Below are 22,620 nucleotides of genomic sequence, written 5' to 3' on the forward strand. Positions count from 1 at the left end.
TAAATAATCGCAAATGTAGTGACAATTAGGAGGTAATGCATTAATGCTTGTGAAAAGTTTGTGTGGTTGTCCATTTCACTTAATAAGCCCTAAATGAGCAAATTTATATTAATTCGGTTACATCCTGCTTCTTCTTAATGGCTTCATCACCTTCTCTATCGGAGGGGGCTTCATATGAAATGTTGAAATCAAAATGTGACGTAATGTCGAAGTTCTATTATTTACCTCTTGGACTCCCTTAAATCTGGGTAAAGGTTTTTTGGATGCCCTAATTTCAAGGTACGTATAACAAAAATCTTTCTATGTAATCGACGCATGCATATGTTATGTTGAATTTTTACGGCTCGTATCAAGTAATCGAAGTTGGAGCTTACCTTTTACCCCTGTTAGTAGCAATGTATCAAACTTTAAATTCTCTAGGAATATTAACCAAGTGGAGCTCAAGTGGCATTGATCCCTGTGGAGAAAACTATAAAGGCATAACGTGATCGAAGTCAAGAGTCGGCAAACTATTGGTGTATTCCATTCATTATTATGCAAGAGTTCTAAAACATTAACTGTTTTATGTTTTTATTATCATTTTTCTGGTTGACTTCAGACATCTTGTTTGCTTTGTCGGGGGTGGGGTTCATTAGGCATCAACACCTGATAGCTTATTTAAGAAATTCACAACTCTTTTGGGGTTTGAAATAAGCATCTGATAGAGCTTATTTTATGAAATTTGGTATACTTCTTGCTTCCACCAGTCATGGTGCTTGTCCCTCAAAAGTTTGCCATATGTTTCACCATTGTAATAGATTCCTTTTTTGCCCTCGGGATATAACACTCAATTTACACATATGACATCTGAAGAGGTAATTTAAACCATCTGTTTGTTTTTCTTCTTTGAAATTGAGAACTTAATGCATTTGTTTGCTTCCATTCTCTTCTACACATTTTTTAACTAATAATTTCACACCAGTATCTTCTACACATTTTAACTAATATGAATTCATCATTCATGTATCTTACAGTGGTTTGACAAGGCTGAAAACAACATTGGTTCACTTACCTCAAGAAATCATCAATGAAACATCTGCAGTCAAGATCATAATATCTTATCGTATGGCTGTGATTCTGCAATGTATTTCTTCGATCTTAATAGAAAAACTGTGGTTAGCATGATTTGTTAATTGAGATTAGGTTTCGGTAGTTTGTGCTGTCTGTGTGTTTGCTCACTGATTTTGTGTTGATGAAATATGTCTATAAACTCTACTATATTTCATAGATCAACAGAATAGTGAAAAGTATCCTCCATTAGCCCCCTTTTATAAAATAAATAACTATTTGACTCATAAACCAACCACACAAGCAGTTAAAGTTATATCCTCATTTTAAACTTCTACCAGGCTAAGTTGAACAGTTAAAGTTATACCCTATCATATATATATACACAGATTAAAAATCCTTCCAACACAACTCTCTCCACAATAACCCAAAAACAAACCAACAAGAATCCAGATGACCAAAAACCAGAAAAAGCACTCATCCTTACGATCTGTTTCCAGATCATATTCTCAAGAACCTGAGGGGTCTGAAGAGAAGGAAATAAAGATCTATGTATTGGAAAAAAAAAAAAGATTTTCTTTTTAATTTTTTCTATCAAAAAATTCAAGATTGCGTCCGATAAAGTATAGACTTGGCAAGTTCCTCGTTGAGCTTCACGGGTAGTGGTGGCATCCGCTTCATTACCTCTGGCATGTCCTTTACCCTGCCATTATATATAAATTTTTCGATTTTTTAACTTAAAAAAAAAAAACAAAAAGTAGGGAACAAACGAAATATTACAACAATATCTCATATCTATTGATCTACATACAACACCTAATAAGAAAAAAAAAAAAAAAAAAAACACTTTATAGAGTCTAGGAACAAAGGTATTCCCCCGTTAAGTCCTAACTATTTACAAATTTGCCCAATTTACTTTTCTCTTCCATTTCCCTAATTTGTGCCATCATTTTTAGAATTATTTAATTTACATTTTTTGGTTGATGAAACAGATAATTTTTTAAATTTTGGTCCCAATAAGTTTTCTCTTTGCAACTTTGGTCCTTATTTGGGATTTTTGTAATGTTTTTTGTCCATTTTCCAAGTAGCAATGTAGCATAACTAATTTTGGTCCCTGAGTACAGTTGATTTTTTGCAATTTCGTTTCCAAAAATAGTTATATTATTTAGAACAGAGACCTAAAACGTTACAAGAACCTTAAATAAGGACCAAAATTACAAGAGAAACCTTTTTGGGACCAAAACTGGCAAAAAATGGTTATACTCAAGGACCAAAATGTAATGTACGGAAAAAGAAACAGTGCATACACGGAAAATCCTAGATCCATAGAGAGCTTATGACTTACTCATTCGAGATTTTATCAATATTGTTTCTCACTTGGCGAAAAAGATTGATGTTCTCATGTAACTGCCACATAAGAGAAACTCAACCATATTAGACATATATGCCCTTAAAAGTTTTAGGGAGTCCAAGTTTGACTTTTGTGTTGACTCGTAGTCCAATCCAATACATGTATATGAACCTTTTTACATTTTTAAAAGCAAAATCTTCAGCCCCATGATAAGGCCTTGAACTTTTGGTTCAAGTTTTAAAAAAATAGAAATTTACCTTCAAAGTAGTAAAATTTACAGAAATTTGATGCAAAGCCATTGCATTCTGTTCAAGAAGCTTCCCTATCTCACCATCAATAACTGCAAGCAACAGTTAAACTTTTTAAGAATGAAAATCCAAAATCCAAAAGTAGCATCAAAGACATAATTGCTAAGATTCTTCATTGCTGCATAAAGATACAGATAAATTGTCTGTCCTAATATTTTACCCTTTTTTTTACAGATAAAATCCACCAACCTTTGTAATTGATGCCATCATCATTGTTTATGGAAGAGGATGATGATGGAAGACCATTGGCATGATTTGCAGCATGAGAAGATGGCTTCACTTGTTGTTCTGTAGTTTTTTCCTGGACATGAAAAAAAGAAAAGGAACATGAACAATTATGTCTTAAGACAGTTTTAAAAAAAACAATCACTTTTACTAAGGCTCAAACAAGATTTCTTGTATCTATTCTTTAATGTTTTCATACACCAAAACTGACAAAAACATAATTTTTTTTCTCATTTTTTCTTTGATATGTAATTTGATAATAAACAGAAAGAGTTGAAACAAGTAGAATTGTTGCATTTGGCATAGACAAGTAAAGCATACCCTTCTATTATTCTGCTTCCTTGATGAACCCTCCTCGTCTTTCCTTCTTTTGCCAATTTCCTTTTTCTGGAAAGATATAAAAATCAGAGCCTATATAATTAGATATAGTACTACCACCCATTGGTTTACTGTTATTTCAATATAAACAAGTTGTAATACCAATAGAGAATTATATATCAATTAAAAATGTACACAACATAAATCATATACAAAATGATAAATGCATATTTAAAAAAAAAAAAAAAAAAGGTAGTTCCAGAGAGATAGAGATCATACAGTCATCCATTGACAACGACACGCCACATCCCGTGATGTTTTGTCTTGTAATTCCTTTGAAATTTTTCTATAACACAATTCTCTACGATCCGAGGCATATCTGCATAAAAGATCATACCCTATTATTCTTACAAACACAATTGACTGAAAATCACAACAATTATATGATTCTTTACGTCAAAAAGATAATCAAACTTTATAGTTTATAAAGATTAACTTACTTGACAAGCAGTTCTTCCAACAAGGACTGTTCAACAGAAGTCCATTCCGTTGAGATAAGAACATTGTGCAGCAACCCATGCTCAGAAGAGCCCATGACACCGTTGCTACACTTATTATTATTGGCACCATTTGTACTCATCTTTCCCACGCAGTCTTCAAGTATCTCTAACAGTCAGAAACCTGGATAATGGTAGTTAGTATTTTTTTTAATTTCAACCAGAAAAAAGAAAATAGAATATTAACCGGCAATAGGGTGTGATTTCTATTTTCTAGTCCGGATGCAACAAAAGGCCTCTTATTATCATTTGAAGAATTTGTAATATGAACTAAAAACTATATTAGGAAGAATCAACTTGAGGGATCTTATGAAAAGTGAACCACAGGAGTACTTGCTCCCTGAATGTCTTTCCCACATGAACTAGTAGGTACTTATGTTCCCCAGCACTTGGACTATATATAATCAATCAATCAGAAGAGATGTATTGCACCTATATATAGAGTATACAATATTGGAACAAAATTGGCATCCTCGACTCTAGAGCCATACCACCGCATATGTTCTATGAATCACTAAACTATGATATCAACAACGATTGCACAGATGTGGCTATCTAGTCAAAAAGAATATTTCATCAAGCACATGATATACATTTAAATTTACATATTCGTTTAAGAAGAAGAGCGCTTCTTCAATGAAATCAAACGAGTATGGAGATTACATAGAAATAGTACTGTACTACAGATTCATGCACGGGTGCGATTCTTGTCAAGGATAAACGAACCAGGAACTGAACCCTGAGCATGTTAATTAAGAAAAAAAGGAATGTATTTTGGTCGATCACTTACCATGATTTGAATGAAGTCCTAACACTGTTGTTTCTACAATTCTAGTCTATCCCTCACGAACTCACAGTTGAAAGCGAATTTGTATATGGGTAGAGCATAGAGGTGTATTTTTAGTAGGACTCCATCAGGGCTTGAATACGTAGGGGATTTGGATACGTAGGGAATACGGATGCACATAGATGAATACGTAGGGAATACGTAGGGGATTTGAATACGTAGATGGATGAATACTTAATTTTCTGATTTTAACATTGGCCCCTACTCTACCTCAGTTTGAAAAAAACACCACAAAATTTTGTTTTTCATTAATTTAATGGTACTTCTCGAAATAGCAACATATCCCCCTCTACTTATCTTATTTTAGTTTTCAATATCTCTTATTGAACATGATTACATGTAAGTTTTCCCTTATTACATTTATTATTCTTAAATAATTTAAATGTCACCTACACCCGTTTATATTAATTTAAACCCCAAATATATTATAATTTTCATATTTAAGAAAAATTTGATTATTATAAAATAATTAATTTGAAGACCAAGAACATGCACAACTCAAGTAGCAGGCCTTCACCCTCACTCACAAATTCTAGTCTATCCCTTTCGTACATATTCGTCACATATAACTCACAGTTGAATACGTATATGGATAGAGCATAGGTGTCTATTTTTTAGTAGGACTCCAGCAGGGCTGAATACATAGGGGATACAGAACAAATTTCTTTTGGGAATACGGATGCACATAACAGGTGTAGATGGATGGAGACATAATTTTCTGATTTTTAACTTTGGTCGTTGATCGACCGAAGTTTGTAAAAACACCTAAAAGTCTCGTTTTTCATTAATTTAATGGTAATTCTAGAAATGGCAACATACCTCCCTCTACTTATCTTATTTTAGTTTTCAATATCCTTATTCAACATGATTACATTCAAGTCTTCCCTTATGACATTTAATACCCTTAAATAATCTAAATGTCACCTACACCCTTTTATATTAATTTAAAACCCTAATATATTATAATTTTCATATTTAATGAAATTTAATTATTATAAATTAATTAATTTGAAGACCAAGAACACGCACAACCCAAGTCGCAGGCCTTCACCCTTACTCACAAATTCTAGTCTATCCATTTCATATGTATTTGTCGCGTATAACTCACATTGAATATGTATATGGGTAGAGCATAGGGGTGTATTTTTTAGTAGGACTCCATCAGGGTTGAATACGTAAGGGATACATAACAAATTTCTTTCAGGAATACGGATGCACATAGAAGGTGTAGATGGACGGAGGCTTAATTTTCTGATTTTTAACTTTGGCCCCTGATCTACCGCAGTTTGGAAAAACACCCAAAGGTCTCTTTTTTCATTAATCTACCGCAGTTTGGAAAAACACCCAAAGGTCTCTTTTTTCATTAAATTAATGGTAATTCTGGAAATGAAAACATACCTCCCTCTACTTATTTTATTTTAGTTTTCAATATCCTTATTCAACATTATTACATTCAAGTCTTCCCTTATGACATTTAATACCCTTAAATTTAATTTAAGGTGTTGTTTGTTTTTTCGAAGCGAAAATGTATGAAGTCTGTGGACCACTTCTGTAACCCTCTGCATCAGAAGAGGTGGAGCAAACGGCTGCCGCCTGTAATTGCAGGCTGCTGCAATAAACTGAAATTCAAATAAATTGATTTTACAAACTTAAAAAATAGTTTTTCAACACTGATATTTTAATAATTCTAATCTTATAACATTGAAATAAAATTCATACAACCAAATTAGTTTTGATTTCAAGTTCTCACACATTTCATCTACTAAACTCCAATTACTTTGCTTCATATTTAAATTTTGTTTTGAAGTAAGGTCCCGTTTGATAGTTTCTGTCTGGGAAAGTGTTGTCTGGTAAAGTGCTGTCTGGAAAAGTTTTCTTACTGGGAAAGAAACCATGCTGTTTGATTGTACATCTGATTGACTGTGCTGAATGATGAAAAAAGTAATAATTCAATAAAAAATAAATTTAAAAAAAGTTATTTAAAAAAATTAATAATCCAATAAAGAAAGAAAGAGGCGGGGTTTGGTGTATAATTGTCTTTCTAGCCCATTCAGCCAGAAAGATATGATTTTGGGGCTTTCTGGGAAAGACATATCTTACCGGGAAAGACTCCTTCTTTTGTGCAAATCAAACAGTCTTTCCGGTCCATTCAGCCAGAAAGATCTATTTGGACCTGGAAAGATGCGTATCAAACGGGGCCTAAGCTCATTCAAGATTATTATATTATAAATGTTTTGAGTTTTGCATGAGTGAGTCATTTCTCCACTTAAGACGGTATTTTGATCAGGATAATACGAAAAAGAGGCCTCTCTTTTAGCATTTTGAATAACATTCCTTTATATAAACATGTATTGCAAATAAAAACCAAGGAAAGAATAACATCAAATTACCAAAATCGATTTCATGGTATGTAATGTAACGACCCAAAATTTCAAGGTAAAAATTTTGTTTTTAATTCAACCATAAAACACCATTTAGTAATACCAATCATTCAAAAGTATATTAATGTAAAAACAATTATCAGAGTACAATCCCAAAATCATCACATTGCGGAAACTTGGGTGGATGCAGTGCAGTCACGCCGGACCCTTCCCTTTCGAACTGGAAGTACCTGAAACATAAACTGAAAACCGTAAGCACAAAGCTTAGTGATTTCCCCAAAATTTCACATACCATACACATATACATATAACAACACATGGCTATGTCAGGTCCGTATCAACTCCATATAACAACACATAGCTGTATCGGGTCCGAATCAACCCCATATAACAACACATAGCTGTGTCGGGTCCGTATCAACCCCATATAACAGCACATAGTTGTGTCGGGTCCGTATCAACCCCATATAAGAACACATAGTTGTGTCGGTCCGTATCAACCCCATATAACAACACATAGTTGTGTCGGGTCCGTATCAACCCCATATAACAAAACATACAGTCATATCAGTAGTAGTCACAAATATAGCTATCATCCTACAACATAATTCAGTGGGCCGACATTGGTGCATTCGACCCACGAGTATAGTAAAGAGACTCACCTCTACTGATGATAACTGAAACAACACTCGATCCGTGACGAACACTGCTCCTCACGCTAAACAAAAACCAGAAACAAACCCAATCAATAATTAGGGTTCAAGCCAAACCCATGGTCTAGTCCATTCCTCATCATGATGAGGGAAAAAGACCATTTTGCCCTTTATATACAAGCCCAACTAAACTAAGCCCAAAACCCCTAATGGCCCAAGGCCCAAAACTGATCCACTGGGCTTCTGCTGAGAACGCCTAGCGTTCCACCCTATGACGCCTGGCGTCCGAACGCTGGGCGTTCCCATGCAAACGCCTGGCGTTTGCTTGCTGATTACCAACTTCCAAACCAATGTTTTAATGGCTTAAGATCTCATGTCTAAACTTCATATCCAATCATAATGGAACGTCAAAAGCCATAAAGTTTCAAACTTTATGGCCATGCATGGCTAAAATGATCCCAACACCAAGATCCTAACTCAAAATCAACTATAAGGCTCCAAAACTCTTGCATGGAAGATTATGAAGACCCAATATTGCATTTTTATGATTCTATACTCATAATTATGCTTGAAAGGACAGTCCAAACCTCTGGAGCATTCCAAACTCACAAAGATCAAGTCTTTGGGGACCAAAAAGAACATAAACTAGCCCTAATTCAAGATCTAACAAATGAGACATCAAGATCTAAACTTTATACCTCAAAATGATGATCCAAGATGTCAAGAGTCTAGATCCACAAGCTAGAGAGCAACCACAATACTCCAAAGATCTTCCTTCTCTTATCAAGAACACTAAATGCTACCAAAAAGATGAACCAAGGCTTCAAACTCTCATAAACACTTAGGGTTTTCGAAATGAGGATGGAGGTTGGAGTTGTGAAGGGTTTTGAGGCCATAATGTTCTTTAAATAGGGTGCAAACTCTAAAAGTTAGGGTTTGGTCTCTGCGTGCAAATGTCTGGTGTCCATCATAAAACGCCTAGCGTCCTATGCCAAACGCCTGGCGTTTGGACCAAAGTGCCGAAAATTAACACAACAAGGTTAAAAGTGTAAATACCTGGAAACCATGGTGTTACAAATCTCCCCCGGTTTATTGGTCCCTTCAGGATTATCGCCCACTTTCTTTCCAAAAATCAAACCTTTTGATGTTGGGTTTTTGTATACTACAACATCCTATGGCGTACATACAACCCTAAATGCTTTGGATCTATGTTTTCTCTAATTATACATGCAATATTGTTTCCAAAGCATTAAGCCTACAACTAGCATACAATTGACATAAACAACATAAAATACTAGTTAGGAGTTTACCTCTTTATGTAGCTTGTAGAACTTGTTGTATTTGGCCTTTAAGAACTTAACACCCCAAGTGTGATGCCTCAAACGGTTCACAACACACCTAGGAAAAAGGAGAACTTGAGAGTGATGTTGCTAGCTCCAAAATCGGCTCTAATCACGATTTTGGGTGCTAAGGGAGTCCTTTTATAGTGTGGCAAAGTCTAGGATTACATCCATGCAAACCCTAATGCCCATGACCTTTCATATTACTTAGGCTCCATGGGTTAAACCTCCATGGACTATCCATGGACTACCATATTGGTTTAGCCCATCCTAAATAACAATTGGCCTACACTATAAGAATCATTGATTTACCAAATCAATCCCCATATATTTAATTAGTCTCTTTTGATCAATACTAATTAAATAATATGATTTCATATTAATATATTAGAACTTATAATATATTAATAAATCATAAGTAACCTCTTACTCAAGTATCCATCCTATCAAATTGTCCTGGTGATATGCAACCCGAAATGGACCATGCTACTCTCGGTTCAAGTACATACCAATTATAGTTATGGGCTTAGACACCTAATCCAACAGTCTCCCACTTGGATAAGTCTAATAACTATTATTGCAAGTACGACTCCAAAATCCCGACTAGCAATCGTAGCTCTTAAAGCCGCTGTCGAACTCTGACCTAGTCAATGGCGCGTCCATTAGATAAGGGATCATATATTCCTCCATTCTAGATATCATATGGACATGAGACATGGATTGTAATCATTCTCTCTGTCCATTTGTTGTTTCCCAATTTCCGATTTATGACGACCGACTAATTGAACAAATCAAATCTGTGCAGGCTTGCCCAAGCACTTAGGGTTGTCATCACTAAATCATCGAGGGGCCCATAAATATCACTTTTATCCCACATTGGGTAAAAGGAATGGATAAACTTCGACTCAAATGCTTGCTTGTACTTACTCATCAATCACACACAACAATATGTTTTATAACAACAAGTTACTGGTGCGTTTACATATGTCAATGTGCAACCGACTTGTAAATTACAACTCACATGTCTTGGTTTCAAGAATATAAGATATTATCGTCTCACAATCACTCGTGATAAAATCCATGAAGTGATTAGATGAGCGTGGGTTTAATCCAATACTCGAATCTTATTCCAGGAGTACTCATGAACACTGCAGCAAACTTGTGCTATGTCTAAAACACCTAGACAATCTACAGTCATATTCATGACAGTCTTGCCTCAATACCTACTTCCAAAGTATGATCGACTGTGGATGGTTTGAATAACCTAGTTATTCGGGAAGTCAAAACATGCAAAGTGAAACACAAGAATAATTGAATCCAATATAGTCTCAGAACTTATGAATATAAATAAAACACCTTTTATTTATTGTATAATGTTTCGACTAATCAACTTAATACTTGAATTAAAACAATAGTTGTCCCATGCTCCAAGCATGTGTAATCACCATATTGATTACACATTAGACTATTTTCTTCTTCTTCTTCTTCTTCATTTGATTTTCGAGTTACTAAAGAAAGCTTGAACGTCTGAATCTTGAATGTATTAGAAAACCCTCTCTGATACCAATTGAAGGTTTGTATCGATCGGATACACTCAAATATGAACAATAAGGAATAAACAAAGAACAGATAACAAGACGATCACAAAGATATTTTCACTAAGAAAAAGGATTCTCACAAAGAGAACGAGGTCACAGAGATGACACCAAGCTCTATTAGGGTTTCATCCTAATGTTGATTATATATGATTACAATAACGAATATCACACTAATTAAGGGATGTATACAAATCTACGAAAAGGTCTGATCCTAATCACTAAGATTACAGATCATACATAACTTCTTAATATACATATGATCACCAAGATCATATAGCTCATGATATGTGCATAATTAATCATATGTTTAACATATATTTCTATTCATTTTTGGCTAATTATATGCATAATATGGACAAAAGGTACTTAATAATGCTTATATTGTGTTTTCAGTCCAAAAGACATGCTTGGAAGCAGAAAGGAAAAAAGGAGAAGCAATTAGAGACCAAAGAATGAAGAAAAAGGGAAAACTACACACCTACTCGGCGAGTCCACGCATGTACTCGGCGAGTTCATTAGAATGTTCCCAAAAGAAAAGTCAAGATTCCTTACCGAACACGGATTTCACACTAGTACTCGGCGAGTCCACGACCTACTCGCCGAGTAGCCCCTGTTTTGTGATAATTATAAATAGCGGGTCTTAATCCGATTGAAGGACTTCTGGAACCTTTGGGGAGAAGCAAGCTGCGATTGAAGAGCCAGAAGAACCCTAGAGAACGAAGATACAACCTAGAATCCAATTCCGAAGAAGATTTGAGGCACATTCTCATCATTCTACTTAATCTATTGTTTCTCAATTACGGTTAGACAATTAGAATTCGTTTTATTGCTGTTAATTACCTCAATCATGAGCTAAAACTCTTAAACTTCTGTTTGGGGATACAAAATTGATATTATGGTTTGATTAATGGTAGGATTAATTAAATATTGGTGATTTTGTTAGTTTTAGCTTGTTAAAGAACCTTGTGTGTGAATGATAACTAATTTTCTGTTAATAGGAAGATAATTAAATAGTATGAACATCTTTTAATTATCAACCCCATATGTTTATGTGACCACTTTATCATATGTCTAGGACTAACGAACGCGAAACTAGAATTAATAAGTAAAATTAGGTAAATTCATGTGTGAGCTTGTTTGATGACCATCAGCAAGAGGTTAACTAAAGGACCAATTTAGTTAGCTATTATAAGTCTAAATTAACCCGAATAAATAATCTAGTGAATTAAATTAAATTAGACAACTGATCACTGTTTGAGTTAGTTTGTTTTCTAAGGATTATTGTAGCGAACGCAAGGCTAATCACTTGAATCGGTAGCCAATAGAAGAATTAATCCATTGCACTATTACCATAATATCAACCATAGGATCAATTGAGTTGAACTAAACAGAAGTCCCTTTTATTATTAAATTCAATTAAATCTTTGTTTTTCTAGTTCTTAGCCTAAGTAGTATTAGTAAGTTTCTAGTCTTGTAAAACTAGAGAACACCCATATTTACTATTTAATTTAGATAAAATTAGTCTTTAGTTTTACTTTACCGTTCCCTGAGTTCGACACTCTACTTACCCAACTATACCACTAAAAGACAGGTTCACTGCCTTTGTGTGCTTAATTTATAACTCAAAAGTAAGATTAAAACCAGTGCATTTCACACACATCAAGTTTTTGGCGCCGTTGCCGGGGAACGGTTCTAAATTAGCACTAATTTCTATTTTTATCGATCCTTTGTGTGGGATTTATCTTACACAAAGTTAATTATTAGGTAATTTAGTAGTTAGTATAGGTTTTGATCAATCTCTGTTTTAATAAATGAAGTAGAAAATTTTTCTGTTTTTACCTTGAACTCGCCGATTGCACTCGACGAAACTCGGCGAGTCCATCACTGTTCACAGTTTTAGCTTTTATTTTATTTTTGTTCTTTTTACGCGTTTTTCTTGCTTTATTTGCAGTTGTTTCATGACCCGAGGATCTGATACACCTTTGATCCCTCCTCTAGACGACCCGGAATCCGCCCTAAGGAAGAACAAAGGAAAATCCGTTGGAGAATCCGCTTCTTCAAGGAATTCGCCATTAAAGAACCTAAAGTCCGTTTTCAGCAAGAAGAAGAGCAGCAAATCTGGAGCATCCAACGCCTCTTTGACAATCGAAAACCCAATTAAAGAAGACGCCGAGTACGAGACCGAGGAAGAAGAAGACCCTACATTCGGTCACGTTTCCGATTCCGACGATGAATTAGCTATTCTCATGGCTAACATTGATGAAGTCCCCATGGGGGAATGGAAGAAGAGGATACACGATGATACCGGACCGGGACTTGTGCAACCCGCAATTCCCGCTACTGCTACTTTTGAGCTCAAGGGTCACATCCTGGCTCTACTTAAGGAGATCCCCTTCACAGGCAAAGACCACGAAGACGCTTACAAACACTTGGACGAAGTCAATGATGTAGCTGATTATTTCAATGTTCCAAATGTGCCTCGGGAAACTCAGCTACTTCGCATGCTTCCGGTTACTTTGAAGGGTGCTGCCAAGGATTGGCTCAAGTCATTGCCCCCAGGATCTATCACTACATGGGCCCAAATGAAAGAAGAGTTCATTGATCAATTCTGCCTGCCATCCAAGATATCCAAGCTAAATAAAGCCATAGCTAACTTTGAACAACAAGCTGGAGAATCACTATATGAAGCTTGGGAGAGGTACAAGAGCCTGCTAAGGAATTGCCCACATCATGACCTCAATAGTCAACAAGAAGTCTCCATCTTCTATGATGGAGTAAATGTTACCACTAGGCAATTACTTGACTCGCAAGGTCCACTCACGAAGAAGGCACTCCCAGTGATAAAGCAACTAATTGAAGAATTCTCTAAGCATTCTAGAGAATACCACAATCCAAGAAATGATGTGACGAGGGGCGCCGCTTATGCGGCTTTAGAAGACTTGTCAGCAGTTATGGCTATGCTAAAAACCATGGATAGGAGGATGGATAAAATGGACCAAACGATACATGCTATTCGGGTGGGTTGCGAAAATTGCAATGGGCCTCACCTTACTAGAGACTGCGACTTGGATGAGAATGGCAACAAAAAGGTGCAAGTTTGTTACTCAAGTGGGGACCGATATGATGAAGATTGGCGTAGACCAAAGAAAGAGTGGCTCCCTTATGACGAGTACAAGAAGGCTAAGGAGGAGAAGTTCAAGCAAAAGGGAAGGGGTTTTTACCAAAAGGAGGAGCCATCACAAGAAAGAAAACCAAGTTTGGAAGAAATGCTTACCAAATTTGTAGCTGCTTCAGAAAAGAGACATAGTGATCATGATGCTGCAATTCAAGAAACAAGGACCATGCTTAGAAACCAGCAAGCATCTATCCACAACATAGAAACGCAGCTAGGGCAACTTGCTCAACAAATAAACCAAAGATCACCGGGCGAACTTCCTAGCAAAACCGAAAACAACCCACGAGGCGCGCACATAAACATAGTCACAACAAGAAGTGGGAAAATAATCACTCCTCTGGCCCCTATTCAGAATGAAGCACCCAAAGAATCACAGAAGGAGGAAGCAGAAAATCAAGCAGAAAATCAAAATCTTCAATCTGACAGCTCTACTCGCCGAGTACAGAATATGGACTCGGCGAGTCCACTGCCAAATCCGAACAATCAGACCCCTAAAAAGTTTTACCTGCCGCCATTGCCATACCCAGCCCGAGCTAAGAAATTGAAGCAGAAAGAGGAGTACCAGAAGTTTCTAGATCATATAAAGGCTCTTCAAATCAACATACCCTTCATCGAAGCTGTCGCACAAATGCCCAAATATGCAAAGTTCCTTAAGGAACTTCTCACTAATAGAAGGAAGATGGAGGAAGTGAAGAAGGTAGTCCTCAATGAGAATTGCTCAGCCGCCATGCTCAACAAACTACCAAAGAAGAAGGGTGACCCGGGGAGCTTAACTTTACCTTGCCAATTTGGCAATTTGGCTACCACTCATGCCTTGGCTGATTCAGGAGCAAGTGTAAATTTAATGCCTTATTCATTCTTCAAGAAGCTGGATCTCCCGGAACCAAGACCAATTCGTATGGCGATTCATTTAGCTAACAAGACAATCACTTTCCCAAGAGGAATATGTGAAGACTTAGTGGTCAAAGTGGACAAGTTTGTATTTCCCGCTGATTTCATAATTCTAGACATGGAGGCGGATCCTCAAGTCCCAATCATCCTTGGAAGACCCTTCCTCAACACGGCAAGTGCTATAGTAGACATGAGGGACTCGAAGCTCACTTTGCGGGTAGGAGAAGATTCAGTCACATTTGGGGTTGATCAAGCTATGAAGTATGCACAGAATAGTGACGACACGGCATTCTCAATTGACATGCTTGATGAATTATTGGAGGAATGCATAAGTGAAGATTCCAGCAAGTTCACAATTTTTGATGAAGAATTTGATGCAGAAAAAGACTTAATGGACATCGAGAGGCTGCTGGAAGAAGCTGAGTTTGAAGAATTGGTGAGGCAATCTGACACTTCAACTCGCCGAGTAGGGCCGATCTACTCGCCGAGTCTAAGCGAAAAAAAAAAACAGAATTCGTAAATTCAGCTACCAACTCGCCGAGTCCCTTACCTACACTCGGCGAGTACAACAAACAGAACCCAAAAACTGAGCTCAAAAAGTTACCAGAACATTTGGAGTATGCCTTCCTTGAAGATGGCCATCAAAAGCCAGTCATTATAGCCTCTGACCTTTCCAACTCTGAAAAGGAAGAACTAGTGCAAGTTTTAAAGAAGCGAAAACGGGCCATAGCATGTAGCATTACCGACATCAAGGGAATAAGTCCCTCTTATTGTTCACACAAGATTAACCTGGAAGAAGGAGCAAAGCCGGTTGTGCAGCACCAAAGAAGACTAAACCCAAATATGCAAGAGGTGGTCAAGAAAGAAGTGGTCAAACTTTTAGATGCGGGGATTATATATTCCATTTCCGACAGCCCGTGGGTGAGTCCGGTTCAAGTGGTGCCCAAGAAAGGAGGGATGACGGTCATAACCAACGAAAAGAATGAGCTTATTCCGACACGAACGGTAACCGGTTGGAGAGTGTGCATCGATTATCGAAAACTAAACGATGCCACTCGTAAAGACCATTTTCCCTTACTCTTTATTGATCAAATGTTAGAAAGATTATCGGGCCATAGTTATTATTGCTTCCTAGACGGATTTTCGGGTTATTTCCAAATACCCATAGACCCATTGGACCAAGAAAATACCACATTCACTTGCCCAAGTGGGACTTTTGCTTATCGACGCATGCCCTTTGGGCTATGCAATGCACCCGCAACATTTCAAAGGTGCATGACAGCCATATTCCACGACATGGTGGAAAAATTCATGGAAGTCTTTATGGACGATTTTTCTGTTTTTGGATCTTCCTTCCATGATTGTCTCACAAATCTTGACCTAATGCTTGCTAGGTGTGAAAAGACCGACTTAGTCCTTAATTGGGAAAAATGTCACTTTATGGTTAAGGAGGGTATAGTTTTGGGCCACAAGGTTTCCAAATCGGGAATTGAATTGGATCGGGCAAAGATTGACACCATTGCCAAATTACCTCCACCAACTAATGTGAAGGGTATTAGAAGTTTTCTAGGACACGCGGGTTTTTACCGGCGTTTTATCAAAGATTTTTCTAAAATAACTAGACCTCTAACACAATTACTCCTAAAAGATGCACCATTTAATTTTACTAAAGAGTGTTTAGGGGCATTTGAATTTTTAAAGGAAAAATTGACTAATGCCCCGATCATTGTTGCACCAAATTGGAATTTACCATTTGAAATAATGTGTGATGCTAGTGATTTTGCATTAGGAGCTGTCCTTGGTCAAAGGGTTGATAAGCACTTCCGACCCATATATTATGCTAGCAAGACTTTAAATCCAGCCCAAGAAAACTACACCACCACGGAAAAGGAATTATTAGCTGTGGTGTACGCTTTTGATAAATTCCGCCCTTATTTAGTTTTATCTAAAACAACTGTTTTTACTGACCACTCCGCTATCAAGTATTTGTTTGCCAAACAGGATGCCAAGCCAAGATTGATACGATGGGTTCTACTTCTTCAAGAGTTTGACATAAAGATACGCGACAAAAAGGGAATGGAGAATGTAGCAGCTGACCACTTGTCAAGGCTTGAAAACCCGCGATTGCCAGAAGATAGAGTTGGAGATGATTTTCCGGACGAGTATATTATGGTGACTGTGGGAGAAGAACCATGGTTTGCAAATATAGCTAATTACTTAGCTAGCAATTACATCCCAAAAGATCTCACAAGTCAACAAAAGAAGAAATTCTTTTCCGAGATAAAGTATTACTTTTGGGATGAACCATATCTTTTCCGAAGCTGCGCGGATGGAATCATACGAAGATGCGTGTTCGGGAATGAAAGCTGGAAAATATTGGAGCAATGTCATAGCGGGCCCACGGGTGGACATCATGGAGCACATTACACTGCTAAGAAGATCTTTGACATTGGGTTTTACTGGCCCACGATTTTTAAAGATGCAACCCAATTTGTCAAAGAATGTGATGCATGTCAAAGAGTGGGAAACATTTCATCTCGAAATGAAATGCCACAACATAGTATCCAAGTGTGCGAAGTATTTGATGTGTGGGGGATCGATTTCATGGGACCATTTCCCATATCCAAAGGCAACAAATACATATTGGTGGCGGTGGATTATGTATCCAAGTGGGCGGAGGCACAAGCTTTGCCAACTAATGACGGTCGGGTAGTGGTGAGGTTTTTAAAGAAGTTATTTTCAAGATTTGGGGTCCCGAAAGCTCTCATAAGTGACCGAGGCACTCATTTTGCCAATGATCAACTAGAGAAGGTGCTAAGTAAATATGGGGTAACCCATAAATTTTCAACATCCTACCATCCACAAACTAGTGGACAAACCGAAGTGACAAATCGAGCTTTAAAGAGAATCTTGGAGAAATCGGTGGGGAGCAATCGAAAAGAATGGTCGGATAAGCTAAACGATGCACTTTGGGCCTTCCGTACAGCTTTCAAAACCCCTATTGGTACTACACCATATAGGTTAGTTTATGGAAAGCAATGTCATTTACCGGTGGAGATAGAGCATAAAGCTTTTTGGGCTTTAAAGATGTGCAACTTCAACATGGAGGAGCTCAAGAACAACCGGTTAATGCAAATGAATGCTCTTGAGGAACTTAGAAATGATGCATACACTAGTTCTTTGATCTATAAAGAGAAAACTAAGAATTGGCATGACAGGAGGATCAAGGAAAATAAAGAATTTCTTGAAAGGCAAAAGGTGTTGCTCTTTAATTCAAGGTTAAAACTCTTCTCGGGCAAACTCAAGTCAAGATGGGATGGTCCTTTTCTGGTAAAGAAGGTGTTTCCACATGGTTCTATAGAGCTATTGTTAAAAGATGGCACCCCGTTCAAGGTCAATGGACATAGAGTCAAAAAGTATGAAGAAGGAGTTCCAAGGAATGAAGGCATGGTAGAGTTGATGTTGCTGGAAGGGATTGCAGCCACGTGGAATGGGAGGAGTCCAGCTAATGACTCCTTAAAAAGAAGCGCTTCCGGGAGGCAACCCGAGTTTAGAGTTTGCATTTCTTTTTCCTTTACTTTCTTTTTAATTTCTTAGGATCTTTTTCATTCATCTTCTTCTGGAAATATGTTATAAATGATTGCTTGAGGGCAAGCAATGCCTAGAGTGTGGGGTGGTGGTTTAAAAATTTTAAAAAATTTAAAAAAAAAAGAAGAAGAGCAGCAAATCAGGAGCATCCAGCGCCTCTTTGACAATCGAAAACCCAATTAAAGAAGACGCCGAGTACGAGACCGAGGAAGAAGAAGACCCTACATTCGGTCACGTTTCCGATTCCGACGACGAATTAGCTATTCTCATGGCTAACATTGATGAAGTCCCCATGGGGGAATGGAAGAAGAGGATACGCGATGATACCGGACCGGGACTTGTGCAACCCGCAATTCCTGCTACTGCTACTTTTGAGCTCAAGGGTCACATCCTGGCTCTACTTAAGGAGATCCCCTTCACAGGCAAAGACCACGAAGACGCTTACAAACACTTGGACGAAGTCAATGATGTAGCTGATTATTTCAATGTTCCAAATGTGCCTCGGGAAACTCAGCTACTTCGCATGCTTCCGGTTACTTTGAAGGGTGCTGCCAAGGATTGGCTCAAGTCATTGCCCCCAGGATCTATCACTACATGGGCCCAAATGAAAGAAGAGTTCATTGATCAATTCTGCCCGCCATCCAAGATATCCAAGCTAAAGAAAGCCATAGCTAACTTTGAACAACAAGCTGGAGAATCACTATATGAAGCTTGGGAGAGGTACAAGAGCCTGCTAAGGAATTGCCCACATCATGACCTCAATAGTCAACAAGAAGTCTCCATCTTCTATGATGGAGTAAATGTTACCACTAGGCAATTACTTGACTTGCAAGGTCCACTCACGAAGAAGGCACTCCCAGTGATAAAGCAACTAATTGAAGAATTCTCGCCGAGTGCACATATCCTACTCGGCGAGTGCATGGACAATTACACGACTTCTCTGCAAGTTAGCAACATACTCGCCGAGTACACGACTTACTCGCCGAGTCCATCATCATTTTTCGGATTCCAGAGTTGTTTTGGGCACGTTCGTTGCAGTTATATCCAACTCTTTCATAGAGAATCATTGCTGGAGGTTTCTAGGAGCTGTATCCTACATATTTGAGTCATTTGCAAGTCTACCACACGCGACATGACACCCAAGACATGGATGAGCTGTTCCCATGTTTAAAGTCATTCAAAGATGGAGCTAAATTGAAGATGATCAGCCTCGCCACTGCTATCCCAGGGGAGTTTGTTCCAATTCCCTCTATACTTTAGTATTTTTCTTTATCATGCATAGCATACAATGGGGACATTGCATGAAATAAGTGTGGGGTAGGGGGTTGGTTGAACCTTAGCAAATTTAGAATCCTAATATCATAATTTAGGTCTATTTTTAAAAAAAAAAAAATTGCACTATTGCATACCAAAAATGTTACTTAGGATTTAATTTAGAAAATTTTGGTAAAAAGTAATTAGGATTCCATGTTAGAATTGTGTGGATGATTGTATGAAGACCCAAATGTTTAGTTGAGCCTATATACGTTATAGTGCATTTGTGGCCCCCTTATTCTAGTGAAATCATGGGACAAAAACATAGCCTCGCTTAGCCCGAAGGATGCAATATGTTTAGCATCGTGTACTTGAAATGTATCCAGGAAAATTGTTATCATTAATCAATAAAGGTTGAAGTTGAGCGCCCCTGCTTAAGCATGTAGGTACTGAGTGAAAAAAAGTGAGTTACATGAAAAAAAAGAGAGAATTACAAAAGAAAAGTTTGAAGAATTTTTGGAGCATCAAAGTCAAATATGAAATTAGAAGATCCAAAATTCCAAGAAATTCAAAAAGTTGAAGATACCAAAAACCAAACAACAAAATGGTGAATTCAAAGAGATCAAAGATCAAATGCCAAAGAAATGAAGAATTCCAAAGAGCTCCAATGTGGTATCATACATTGTAATTATCTAGATTATGTATGCTTGGGTTACTCAACCAAAAACACCTTGAGGTTAAGAGGTTTTCTGAGGATGGATTCGGAGGGATGCATAAAATGAGCATAGTTCGGGGTGAGTGGGCGAATGTTTATGAGGATTGTGAGTATTTAGAGTATGGGGGGTCATTAGGAAAATTTTAGACACAAATGTGCGCGTTGCGGTCTTGGCATAATGGCTGGGTTTGACTTGAGTTGTCCTATGTGATTCTAATGTGTTAAAATTCAGTTTTGCTTGGGGGCAAGCAAAAGTCAAGTGTGGGGTATTTTGATATGTGCATAATTAATCATGTGTTTAACATATATTTCTATTCATTTTTGGCTAATTATATGCATAATATGGACAAAAGGTACTTAATAATGCTTATATTGTGTTTTCAGTCCAAAAGACATGCTTGGAAGCAGAAAGGAAAAAAGGAGAAGCAATTAGAGACCAAAGAATGAAGAAAAAGGGAAAACTACACACCTACTCGGCGAGTCCACGCATGTACTCGGCGAGTTCATTAGAATGTTCCCGAAAGAAAAGTCAAGATTCCTTACCGAACATGGATTTCACACTAGTACTTGGCGAGTCCACGACCTACTCGCCGAGTAGCCCCTGTTTTGTGATAATTATAAATAGCGGGTCTTAATCCGATTGAAGGACTTCTGGAACCTTTGGGGAGAAGCAAGCTGCGATTGAAGAGCCAGAAGAACCCTAGAGAACGATGATACAACCTAGAATCCAATTCCGAAGAAGATTTGAGGCACATTCTCATCATTCTACTTAATCTATTGTTTCTCAATTATGGTTAGACAATTAGAATTCGTTTTATTGCTGTTAATTACCTCAATCATGAGCTAAAACTCTTAAACTTCTGTTTGGGGATACAAAATTGATATTATGGTTTGATTAATGGTAGGATTAATTAAATATTGGTGATTTTGTTAATTTTAGCTTGTTAAAGAACCTTGTGTGTGAATGATAACTAATTTTCTGTTAATAGGAAGATAATTAAATAGTATGAACATCTTTTAATTATCAACCCCATATGTTTATGTGACCACTTTATCATATGTCTAGGACTAACGAACGCGAAACTAGAATTAATAAGTAAAATTAGGTAAATTCATGTGTGAGCTTGTTTGATGACCATCAGCAAGAGGTTAACTAAAGGACCAATTTAGTTAGCTATTATAAGTCTAAATTAACCCGAATAAATAATCTAGTGAATTAAATTAAATTAGACAACTGATCACTGTTTGAGTTAGTTTGTTTTCTAAGGATTATCGTAGCGAACGCAAGGCTAATCACTTGAATCGGTAGCCAATAGAAGAATTAATCCATTGCACTATTACCATAATATCAACCATAGGATCAATTGAGTTGAACTAAACAGAAGTCCCTTTTATTATTAAATTCAGTTAAATCTTTTATTTTCTAGTTCTTAGCCTAAGTAGTATTAGTAAGTTTCTAGTCTTGTAAAACTAGAGAAAACCCATATTTACTATTTAATTTAGATAAAATTAGTCTTTAGTTTTAATTTACCGTTCCCTGAGTTCGACACTCTACTTACCCAACTATACCACTAAAAGTCAGGTTCACTGCCTTCGTGTGCTTAATTTATAACTCAAAAGTAAGATTAAAACCAGTGCATTTCACACACATCAGCTCACATTGACGCTGATCATTCTGGAGTTGGCGTTGGCGCTGATGGTCAACGTGTAGTGTTTGACTCATCAGATCATAAGGTGTAATCTTAAAAAATCAATATTCCATTATTGGATGTCATTAAGCAAATCCCAAGTTATGTAAAGTTTCTCAAGGATACGTGCACCAACAAGAGGAAATTCAAGGTGAATGAAAAGATTAAAGTCAATGACAACGTTTATGCGGTTATCCAAATGAAATTACCTCCCAAATGTAAGGATCCGAGAATGTTTGCTATCCCTTGCACTATTGGCGATTTGCATGTTGAAGGTTCCATGTTAGACGTTGGGGCCTCGATCGGTTTGATGCCATATTCGGTCTTTCACACTCTTAATGTTGGATCCATGGAAGAAATCAGAGTAATCATCTAATTGGACAAGTCAAGCGTGTTTTGCAAGAGGAGTCTTGGAAGATGTGTTAGTACAAGTAAATCAACTTGTTTTTCTCGCCAATTTCTATGTTATTGATCTTGAAGATAATACACATTCCAAATCATCTATAATTCTCCTTGGAAGACCTTTCATGAATACCGCTTACACGATAATTGATGTCCATAAATGTAAGATCACCATGGAATTTGATGGATAGACCATTGAATTCAACATCTTTAAAGCAATGAAGTACCCTAGCTACATTTCTCCATTGTATTAGGTTGATGTGATAGAAGCAATAACCTAAT

General features: G+C 37.1%; 2 long non-coding RNA genes and 2 other non-coding genes across 4 annotated transcripts; all 4 read right to left on the bottom strand.

The window, feature by feature from the left end:
- Positions 1-1,405: 1,405 nt before the first annotated feature.
- On the bottom strand, positions 1,406-3,003 carry LOC145117347 (uncharacterized). Its single transcript, XR_013712610.1, has 4 exons — positions 2,896-3,003; positions 2,656-2,738; positions 2,393-2,454; positions 1,406-1,750 (listed from the first exon to the last, which is right to left on the bottom strand). It is a non-coding gene; the product is annotated as an uncharacterized LOC145117347 (long non-coding RNA).
- Positions 3,004-3,251: 248 nt separating this feature from the next.
- Positions 3,252-4,675, bottom strand: LOC145117348 (uncharacterized). Its single transcript, XR_013712611.1, has 4 exons — positions 4,597-4,675; positions 3,750-3,930; positions 3,529-3,628; positions 3,252-3,318 (listed from the first exon to the last, which is right to left on the bottom strand). It is a non-coding gene; the product is annotated as an uncharacterized LOC145117348 (long non-coding RNA).
- An 8,580-nt stretch (positions 4,676-13,255) lies between these two features.
- LOC145117897 (small nucleolar RNA R71) lies at positions 13,256-13,362 on the bottom strand. Its single transcript, XR_013712890.1, has one exon. It is a non-coding gene; the product is annotated as a small nucleolar RNA R71 (small nucleolar RNA).
- Positions 13,363-18,931: 5,569 nt separating this feature from the next.
- LOC145117907 (small nucleolar RNA R71) lies at positions 18,932-19,038 on the bottom strand. Its single transcript, XR_013712900.1, has one exon. It is a non-coding gene; the product is annotated as a small nucleolar RNA R71 (small nucleolar RNA).
- Positions 19,039-22,620: the final 3,582 nt, after the last annotated feature.

This window comes from Lactuca virosa, chromosome 5 (genome assembly GCF_052849685.1).
Source record: "Lactuca virosa cultivar CGN04683 chromosome 5, Lactuca_virosa_CGN04683_v6, whole genome shotgun sequence".
Lineage (NCBI taxonomy): Eukaryota > Viridiplantae > Streptophyta > Magnoliopsida > Asterales > Asteraceae > Lactuca > Lactuca virosa.